Raw genomic sequence first — 9,133 nt, 5'->3', positions numbered from 1 at the left:
AATACTGCGCTTCTTTGGTTCTTTTCCTGTGTTTGGTCCGGACTGGTTCTGCAGCGAACCGCACTAGACAACCCTTTTAAACAAACCACAATTTTTATTTTATTTATTTTTATTTTATTTTACCGTTATTTTACCAGGTAAGTTGACTGAGAACACGTTCTCATTTGCAGCAACGACCTGGGGAATAGTTACAGGGGAGAGGAGGGGGATGAATGAGCCAAGTGTAATGCGTTGTTTAGTGCGCTCCTGTGTGACGATTGTGGAAATAAACTGTAAAAAACGACAAACCCAGCTACAAACCCATTTTGTGGGAAAGCCCCTTAGCCTATCCTTGTTTTATCCAGCCTGTAGGTAACTGATCAGTTATGTCCAATTCTCCACATGTTGACACAATGTATCCCACAATGCACGGCATTTCTTTGAATATTTTAAATGAAACATTTAAGAATATATATTTTTAATTGTGTTCACATCATAATAACATTTTACACGTCTCCCTAATCTATCTCTATTTGTGTATTGTTTATAATTTTTATTTTTTATTTTATTGAAACCGTTATAGGAATCATCATCGAGTCGAAAGTATATCCACCCAATCCCCCTTTCTCGTTATCTTTGCGCAGTGGCAGTATCGTAGCCTATGAGGTTTATCCGAGGCGCGATTATTGCTAGTTGAAAACTTTACCCAATACCCCGCCGAGACGACTTGAAATATAGTCGGCTTTGGCAATTTTTGATGGTCTCTCAGGAGACTGGTATGCTTGTGAAATATTAACTTTGAATCGTACATAGTAGTGTTACTAATGCTAACTCTAACGAGCGCATGAAACGCTATTCATCATGGAAGTCTGAAATGATCCGTGTTGGAAATCACTGGGTTTGTTCGACTATGCAGCCGACAGTGCAGGTGAGTAATGACTAACTGATCTACAGAGAACCTTGCATCAGAAATAACTATTCATGGGCCTCCAGAGTGCCGCAGTTGTCTAAGGCACTGCATCACAGCGCTAGCTGTGCCACTAGAGATCCTGATTCGAGTCCAGGCTCTGTCGCAGCCGGCTGCGACCGGGAGAACCATGGGACAGCGAACAATTGGCCCAGCATCGTCCGGGTTAGGGGAGGGTTTGGCCAGCAGGGATGTTCTTGTCCCATCGCGCTCTAGTGACTCCTGTGGCGGGCCGGGCGCAATGCACGTTGACACTGTCGCCAGGTGTACGGTGTTTCTTCCGACACATTGGTGCGGCTGGCTTCCGGGTTAAGCGAGCATTGTGTCAAGAAGCAGTGAGGCTGGGTTGTGTTTCGGAGGACGCACGGCTCTCGACCTTTGCCTCTCTCGAGTCCGTACAGGAGTTGCAGCGATGGGACAAGACTGTTGGATACCACGAAAAGGGGTGAAAGAAAATAAATAACTACTCATTATTATTTGTAGATCAGTCAGTCATTTACAATTTACCAATTATACATTTCGGTTTTGATCCTCTCGAACATGGCCACTGTAGCGAGTAACTAACCGCATGTGCGCTAAAGATGGCGCCGGTGGGTAGGGCTGCCGTCTTATCGGCTCTTAACCAACTATGCTATTTATTTTTTATTTTTTTTGCGTTGTTCGTAACTGGTTTTGTACATAATGTTGCTGCTACCATCTCTTATGACCGAAAAGAGCTTCTGGACATCAGAACTGGGATTACTCACCTCAAATTGGACAAGGAGTTCTTCTTCAATGAGTCGGATGCAAGGGATATATTATGGACACCCGACCAGACCCAGATACCCGACCAGACCCAGATACCCGTGATTCACTGGAAAAGGAAACATAGATTTTGAGGAAAGAGATCAGGATGTCTTGTGAGGAACAGGCAACGAGTGGCTAATCTGCACTTGCCTTCCATTCTGCTAGCTAACGTTCTATTGCTGGAAAATAAATGGGACGAACTGAAAGCACGTATATCCTACCAACGAGACATTAAAAATGGTAATATCTTGTTTCACAGAGTCGTGGCTGAACGACGACATTAAGAACATACAGCTGGCTGGTTATACACTCTATCAGCAGGACATAACGGCAGCCTCTTGGAAGACACAGGGCGGGGGCCTATGCATATTTGTAAACAATAGCTGGTGCACGATATCTAAGGAAGTCTCAGGGTTTTTCTCACCTGAGGTAGAGTATCTCATGATAAGCTGTAGACCACACTATCTACCTAGAGAGTTTATCTGTATTTTTCATGGTTGTCTACATACCACCACAGACCGAGGCTGGCACTAAACTGCACTCAATGAGCTGTATTCCGCCATAAGCAAACAGGAAAATGCTCATCCAGGGGCGGCGCTCCTAGTGGCCGGGGACTTTAATGCAGGGAAACTTAAATCAGTTTTACCTAATTTCTATCAACATGTTAAATGTGCAACCAGAGGGGGAAAAATCTAGACCACCTTTACTCCACACAGAGATGCGTACAAAGCTCTCCCTCACCCTCCATTTGGCAAATCTGACCATAACTCTACCCTCCTGATTCCTGCTTACAAACAAAAATTAAAGCAGGAAGCACCAGTGACTCGGTCCATAAAACAGTGGTCAGATGAAGTGGATGCTAAACTACATGACTGTTTTCCTAGCACAGACTGGAATATGTTCCGTGATTCTTCCGATGGCATTGAGGAGTACACCACTGGCTTTATCAATACGTGCATCGAGGACGTCGTCCCCACTGTGACCGTACGTACATACCCCAACCAGAGGCTATGGATTACAGGTAACATTCGCACTGAGCTAAAGGGTAGAGCTACGGCTTTCAAGGAGCAGGACTCTAACCCAGAAGTTTATAAGAAATCCCGCTATACCCCCGATGAACCATCAAACAGGCAAAGCGTACTACACCGGCTCCGAAGCTCGTGGGATGTGGCGAGAAGTCCCTGACTGCAGTGTGCAGTTCGGGCCCAATGTGGGCGGAGTCAAACGCGTTTAACACGAACCTTTCCCGTCTCGTCTCCTTCAAGCACACCCAAGTTGAGTTCACGTCGAAGGTATCAACGTCAACGAAAGCAAATCTTAATCGAACCTAACCTAACCTACATGGATAAAAATATCAACCATGGAAGTGAGACTGTCATTATGCGTAATGTCCTTTGTAATGTTCATGTTATACCAGTGCAGTGGTATATTTTTATATAACCAACTACCACAACAATGTTAGCATAGCGTTAATTAACAACCATTTGCACTTGAGCTAGCTAATTAGCAATAGCACCCTTTTGAACGTGAGCTAGCTAATTGCTTACAATGAGGGAATCTTATTTGGACAAATTTGCCTACTTGAGCAGTAAGCCTAGGTTTACATGTACAGTTATGTAATCGATTTGATCGTTGATTTTCTGTGTTTCTTCAATGTATGCCTTGTTGTTTTTGGCTGGTTCTAAATGTGTATCGTTGATGCCGACGGCCATTCCCTTAGTTACACATAGCGAGTCTACACAGGCCTACACATAGTAAATACAATAATGAAATCACCTGGTCCCAACATACATGGCAAGTCAAGAAAAGTCTTTGTAACTTGTCCCCACTGCAAACTTAAGTTAAATAAGAAAAACATGGAAACACATTTACGAAGAAAGCATACACATTGCTTTGAAATAGTGTCCAAGGAAAGATTTTTGGCATGTGAGTGCATTGATGTGAGAAATGGTGTGTTTGCAGTCGAAAATACATTTTCTGGTCCAGCAACACCCATACATGTTGTGAAAAATACTTGGGCTAATTCAGTTCCAACTGTGTTCAAAACTGTTATGCATGCTGGAGTATAAAAAGCTGTTAAATTGTAGTTTTTCTTTACTTTCACATACACTGTGTTCACAGAAACATTGCTCGGATCTTGTCCCCTGGACCTTGGAGGACTTTTGGTGTGGATGATGTTCAGGTTGGATATTCCTTTAAATAATTCCACTCAACTGTACCATTTGATTGTCATTCCTTTATTGAAAATTGTACCTTGTTCACACCACAGGACCTACCAAAGCAAGGATTTTCAAACAATTGTGGGGTGTTTGTTTTGATGGTAAGATGCTATTCAGTTTATTATATTAGTCCTGTTTTCTGTTATAACATATGAAAAGTTATTATTATTTCTATGCTTGCGGCCTGCAAAGCACACTATTGTTATTGCTCATACTTTTAGTTCTTTATTATTCTTGACACTTTTTGGGACCTATTTCCTACAGTTTTTACACTACACACACAATTCATACATCAAACTCCTGCAGAGCTGGATGCTGATGTGACATGCTGTGACTTCTTGGGGGGGATGTCTTCTACATCCTGAAATATATTCCTGGGGGAGTGGTATTATTATAATTTACTATTATCATTATTGTTGTTATCATAACTATCAAACTTAACAACCTACTCTTTCTTAATCTCTCTTGGGTAGGGGGCAGTATTTTGACGTCCGGATGAAAAGCATGCCCAAAGTAAACTGCCTGTTACTCAGGCCCAGAAGCTAGGATATGGCATATAACTTGGTAGACTTGGATAGAAAACACTCTAAGTTTTAAAACTGTTTCTAAAATTATGTCTGTGAGTATAACAGAACTGAATTGGCAGACGAAACCCTGAGGACAAACACCCCCCCCCCCCCCCCCCCAAAAAAAAGAATTCTGCCTATACTCTATTTTCAATGGTTATCACTAATAATAAGGCCAATTCCTCCCAGATTGCAGTGCTTAAGGGCTTCACTAGATGTCAACAGTCTTTAGAAAGAGTTTCAGGCTGGTTTTTGGAAGTGTTTTTTCTAGGTGGCTCCCATTTGGCTGTAGTGTTTCCAAGCGCGGAAGAGAACGCGTTCTTTGGTATTTTCTCCGGTAAAGACATAACGATTCTCCGTCTTAAATTTTATAGTTTATTTACGTATTAGGGTACCTACGGTTTGATATAAAGTTGTTTGACTTGTTTGGAAAAGTTTATTAGTAACGTTTGGGATTCATTTTGTATGCATTTTGATGGAGGGAAACTGGGAGGATTATTGACCGAAGGTTGCCAGCTAAACTGAGTTTTATGGATATAACGTACAAGACATTATCGAACAAAAGGACCATTTGTGATGTAAATGGGCCTTTTGGAGTGCCCACAGAAGAAGATCTTCAAAGGTAAGGCATTTTTTATATCGCTATTTCTGACTTTCGTGCGACCTGCCTGGTAGAAATATGTTTTCATGTTTTGTATGCGGGGGCGCTGTCCTCAGATAATCGCATGTGTTTGCGTTCGCCTGAAGCCTTTTTGAAATCTGACACCGCGGCTGGATTAACAAGACGTTAAGCTTATTTTGATGTATTACACTTGTGATTTATGAAAGTTAAATATTTATAATACTGTAGTTTGAATTTTGCACTCTGCAATTTCACCTGATGTTTGTCAGGTGGGACGCTACCGTCCCTCCTGCCCATAAATTAACTTACAGTACGCCCTGTACATTGCAATGGAAGCACAGTGTGATTTCACTGAGGTATGTATAAATTATGAAATTCTCATCACTAGTGGATATGTTTTTGGATACCCATCCGATTGTGTGATTTATTTTAAAAAGGAAAACATGCAGCAAATTAGGCGATGGTGGTGCCTAGTTCTCCTGCCGAACTTTCCCATGCCGTAAGTATTGAACATTTATAAAAAACGTTTCATTTGCCATCCTTAAAATCACTTGTTCACTGTAGCCAGACTGATCTGAATATATATTTTCATATTGAATGTATGTAATGTATGTCATTCACTCACTAGGTCTGAAGAAGAGAGGTTGAAAGATTGAAAAGGCAGCGAAAACAAAACACACTACAGGTAGGAGGTGTCATATGACAGTGGTATAGTCTTAAACCAATGTTTAAAGACTTAAACCCCCCCCCCCCCTCTCATATGATGAGTGGTATAGTCTTAAACCAATGTTTAAAGACTTAACCCCCCCCCCCTCTCCAATATATTTCAGCGATGATTAGAGGTCAATCAGCATCCAGCTCTGCAGGATCAGGTACTGTATAGGCTATTAGCTAAAGTAATGTGCATTCTTGTACACACATCCCTAGAGGTTCCTTTACATTACTTAATGACCACAATCTGTTTTCTTTCTAGACGATACTGAAAACAAAATGCACGGCGAACTGGGAACTGTGAACTGGGTATGTAGTCTACTGTGTATAATGCTGAAGGCTTGATGCATGGCAAGATATAATAGTTGTGATGACTTGTTGAGTAGTTATAGATATCACTGAAAACCCCTTTAGTAATAGTGGCTTTTGTTTGCATGGTGGTATTGTGAAAGTGGGGTGTAATTTGACTTGATCACCCAATGAGGCACTACTCTTAATATTTATTCCTCCCTTTTCTTCAAGGAAGCAGATGTTCTTCTAAGCGACACCCTAGAGGCAGCAAGGTGGTGCGAACGCCAAACAGATGTTCTTCTCAGGGACAGCCTAGAGGCAGCAAGGTGGTGCGAACTCCAAACATTTAAAGGCACTGTTTCCCTCCCTAGTGTAATTGGGATGGACGGGGAAGACCGTATTACAACCCTTAAAGAACTACGGTTGTATGATGGCCTGGATGAAGAGGAAAATATTCTCCTCTAGGAAACGTTCATGTTCCAGTTACAGAGAGATTATGAGATGTTCTATGTGGAGGCAGTTGACAACAAGAAAATGACTGTCTGTGTCACGCCCTGACCATAGTTTGCTTTGTATGTTTTATGTTTTGTTTGGTCAGGGTGTGATCTGAGTGGGCATTCTATGTTGTATGTCTGGTTTGTCTATTTCTATGTGTTTGGCCTGATATGGTTCTCAATCAGAGACAGGTGTTTTGCGTTGTCTCTGATTGGGAACCATATTTAGGTAGCCTGTTTTGTGTTGTGGGTTATTGTCTATGTGTAAGTTGCCTGTGTCTGCACTTATTGTTTATATAGCGTTACGTTCGTTGGTTATTTTGATAGTGTGTTTAGTGTTCTTGGTTTCGGTAAATAATTTAGAAGAATGTATTTATATCACGCTGTGCCTTGGTCCTCCTGTCTTCCACATTACGACGAACGTGACAGTCTGCCTCTTGAGGAGCAGGAGAGAAGCCATTTTTGAGGAGTGGTCAAACCTTGTTTTTGTCTGCTGTGTTAATTGTTTCAAGTGTTAATTGTGTTTAGTAAAGATGACGTAAAGTCACCCAAGTCTCTGATCTCTTTACTGGATGGAGCTGGTATAACTTAATGTACAAAGCACATGCAGCTTGTCACTATGTCTAAATGGTATAGTCTGTCTCCATTCTCACGAGTAAAGTAAATAGCATTATAAATCAGGATAGGTAGTAACTGTATATATATGCTCAATGAAATAATATAATTACATTAATCAACACAATTTTAACAGTACATGACATACATAACAAGGCTGATGTTCACTGCAACAATATCAGTAGCTTGTCTCAAATATAGCATGAAGCACATGTGCTGGTACCACTTTATACAATATTTCTTACGATCTTCAAAAATGAAATACGTTTGTATTCAACGTGTGCCTTCCACAAACGTGTGTGTTTGTGTTCAGTGTGTGACTGTCAAACCTCAGATGGACAAAAAAAAACATTGGCGGGATCAAACGTGGGCGGAGTCAAACGTTTGACTCCGCCCACATTGAGCCCCGCCCCGAATTGCACACTGCAGTCAGGGGTACTTAGATGTGGCAGGGCTTAAACTATTACAGACTACAAAGGGAAGCACTGCCGAGGGCTGCCCAGTGACACAAGCCTACAAGACGAGCTAAATACTTTCTATGCTCGCTTAAAGGCAAGTAACACTGAAACATGCATGAGAGCATCAGCTCTTCCGGAAGACTGTGTGATCACGCTCACCGCAGCCAATGTGAGTAAGACCTTTAAACAGGTCAACACTCACAAGGCCGCTGGGCCAGACGGATTACCAGGACGTGTACTCCGAGCATGCGCTGACCAACTGGCAAGTGTCTTCACTGACATTTTCAACCTCTCCCTGTCCGAGTCTGTAATACCAACATGTTTCAAGCAGACCATCATAGTACCTGTGCCCAAGAACACTAAGGTAACCTGCCTAAATGATTAGCGACCCGTAGCCCTCACGTATGTAGCCATGAAATCCTTTGAATGGCTGGTCATGGCTCACATCAACACCATTATCCTCTCTGACGCAGCCGTGCCGCTAGCGACCTACCTCGACAACATCCGGTGAAATTGCAGAGCTCCAAATTCAAATGACAGAAATAGTAATAATAAACATTCAGGAAAAAAACAAGTGTTATACATCGGTTAAAAGATGAACTTCTTGTTAATCCAGCCGCTTTGGCAGATTTCAAAAAGGCCTTACGGCGAAAGCATAACACGCGATTATCTGAGGACAGCGCCCCGCTTACAAAAGCATACAAACATTTTCCAACCAAGCAGATGAGTCACGAAAGTCAGAAATATAAATAAAATGAATCACTTAACCTTTGAAGATCTTCATCTGGTTGCAGTCACAAGAGTCCCAGCTACACAATAAATGGTTGTTTTGTTCGGTAAAGTCCCTCTTTATATCCCAAAAACTCAGTTTGTCGGTGCGTTTTGTTCAGTAATCCACTGGCTCAAAGGCGGTCAAAACATGCAGACGAATACATCCTAACAGTACCGGTAAAGTTCGTCAAAACATGTCAAATGATGTTTATAACTAATCCTCAGGGTGTCAATTATCTAAATAATTGATAATATTTCAACCGGACAATAGCGTATTCAATAGAAAGGAAAAACAACGAAGGGAGCGCACACAGTCACACGTGCAAACCAGTACTGCATGCTTCCCCAGTCCCCTAACCAAAAGGTATTTTCTTTGTCATTTTTCAGAAAACAAGCCTGAAACCATGTCTAAAGACTGTTGACATCTAGTGGAAGCCATAGGAACTGCAATCTGGGCCCTAACCAATTACATAGTCAATAGGCATTCAATAGAAAACCACTCACATAAAAAAAATCCCACTTCCTGGATGGATTTTCCTCGGGTTTTTGCCTGCCATATCAGTTCTGTTATACTCATAGACATTATTATAACAGTTTTAGAAACTGGATAGAGTGTTTTCTATCCAATTCTACCAAGTATATGCATATCCTAGC

At 41.7% G+C, this 9,133-nt stretch overlaps 1 long non-coding RNA gene and 1 other non-coding gene across 2 annotated transcripts; both read left to right on the top strand.

Moving 5' to 3' along the window:
- The first annotated feature begins 611 nt into the window (after positions 1-611).
- On the top strand, positions 612-752 carry LOC111972407 (U4 spliceosomal RNA). Its single transcript, XR_002878433.1, has one exon. It is a non-coding gene; the product is annotated as a U4 spliceosomal RNA (small nuclear RNA).
- A 205-nt stretch (positions 753-957) lies between these two features.
- On the top strand, positions 958-7,182 carry LOC111971916 (uncharacterized). Its single transcript, XR_011480733.1, has 6 exons — positions 958-1,391; positions 3,854-3,914; positions 5,451-5,495; positions 5,577-5,638; positions 5,768-5,831; positions 6,434-7,182. It is a non-coding gene; the product is annotated as an uncharacterized lncRNA (long non-coding RNA).
- Positions 7,183-9,133: the final 1,951 nt, after the last annotated feature.

Source organism: Salvelinus sp. IW2-2015, linkage group LG13 (genome assembly GCF_002910315.2).
Source record: "Salvelinus sp. IW2-2015 linkage group LG13, ASM291031v2, whole genome shotgun sequence".
Taxonomy (NCBI): Eukaryota; Metazoa; Chordata; class Actinopteri; order Salmoniformes; family Salmonidae; genus Salvelinus; species Salvelinus sp. IW2-2015.
The sequence above is the reverse complement of the archived record's forward strand: the minus strand, read 5'-3'. Positions and strand labels throughout refer to the sequence as shown.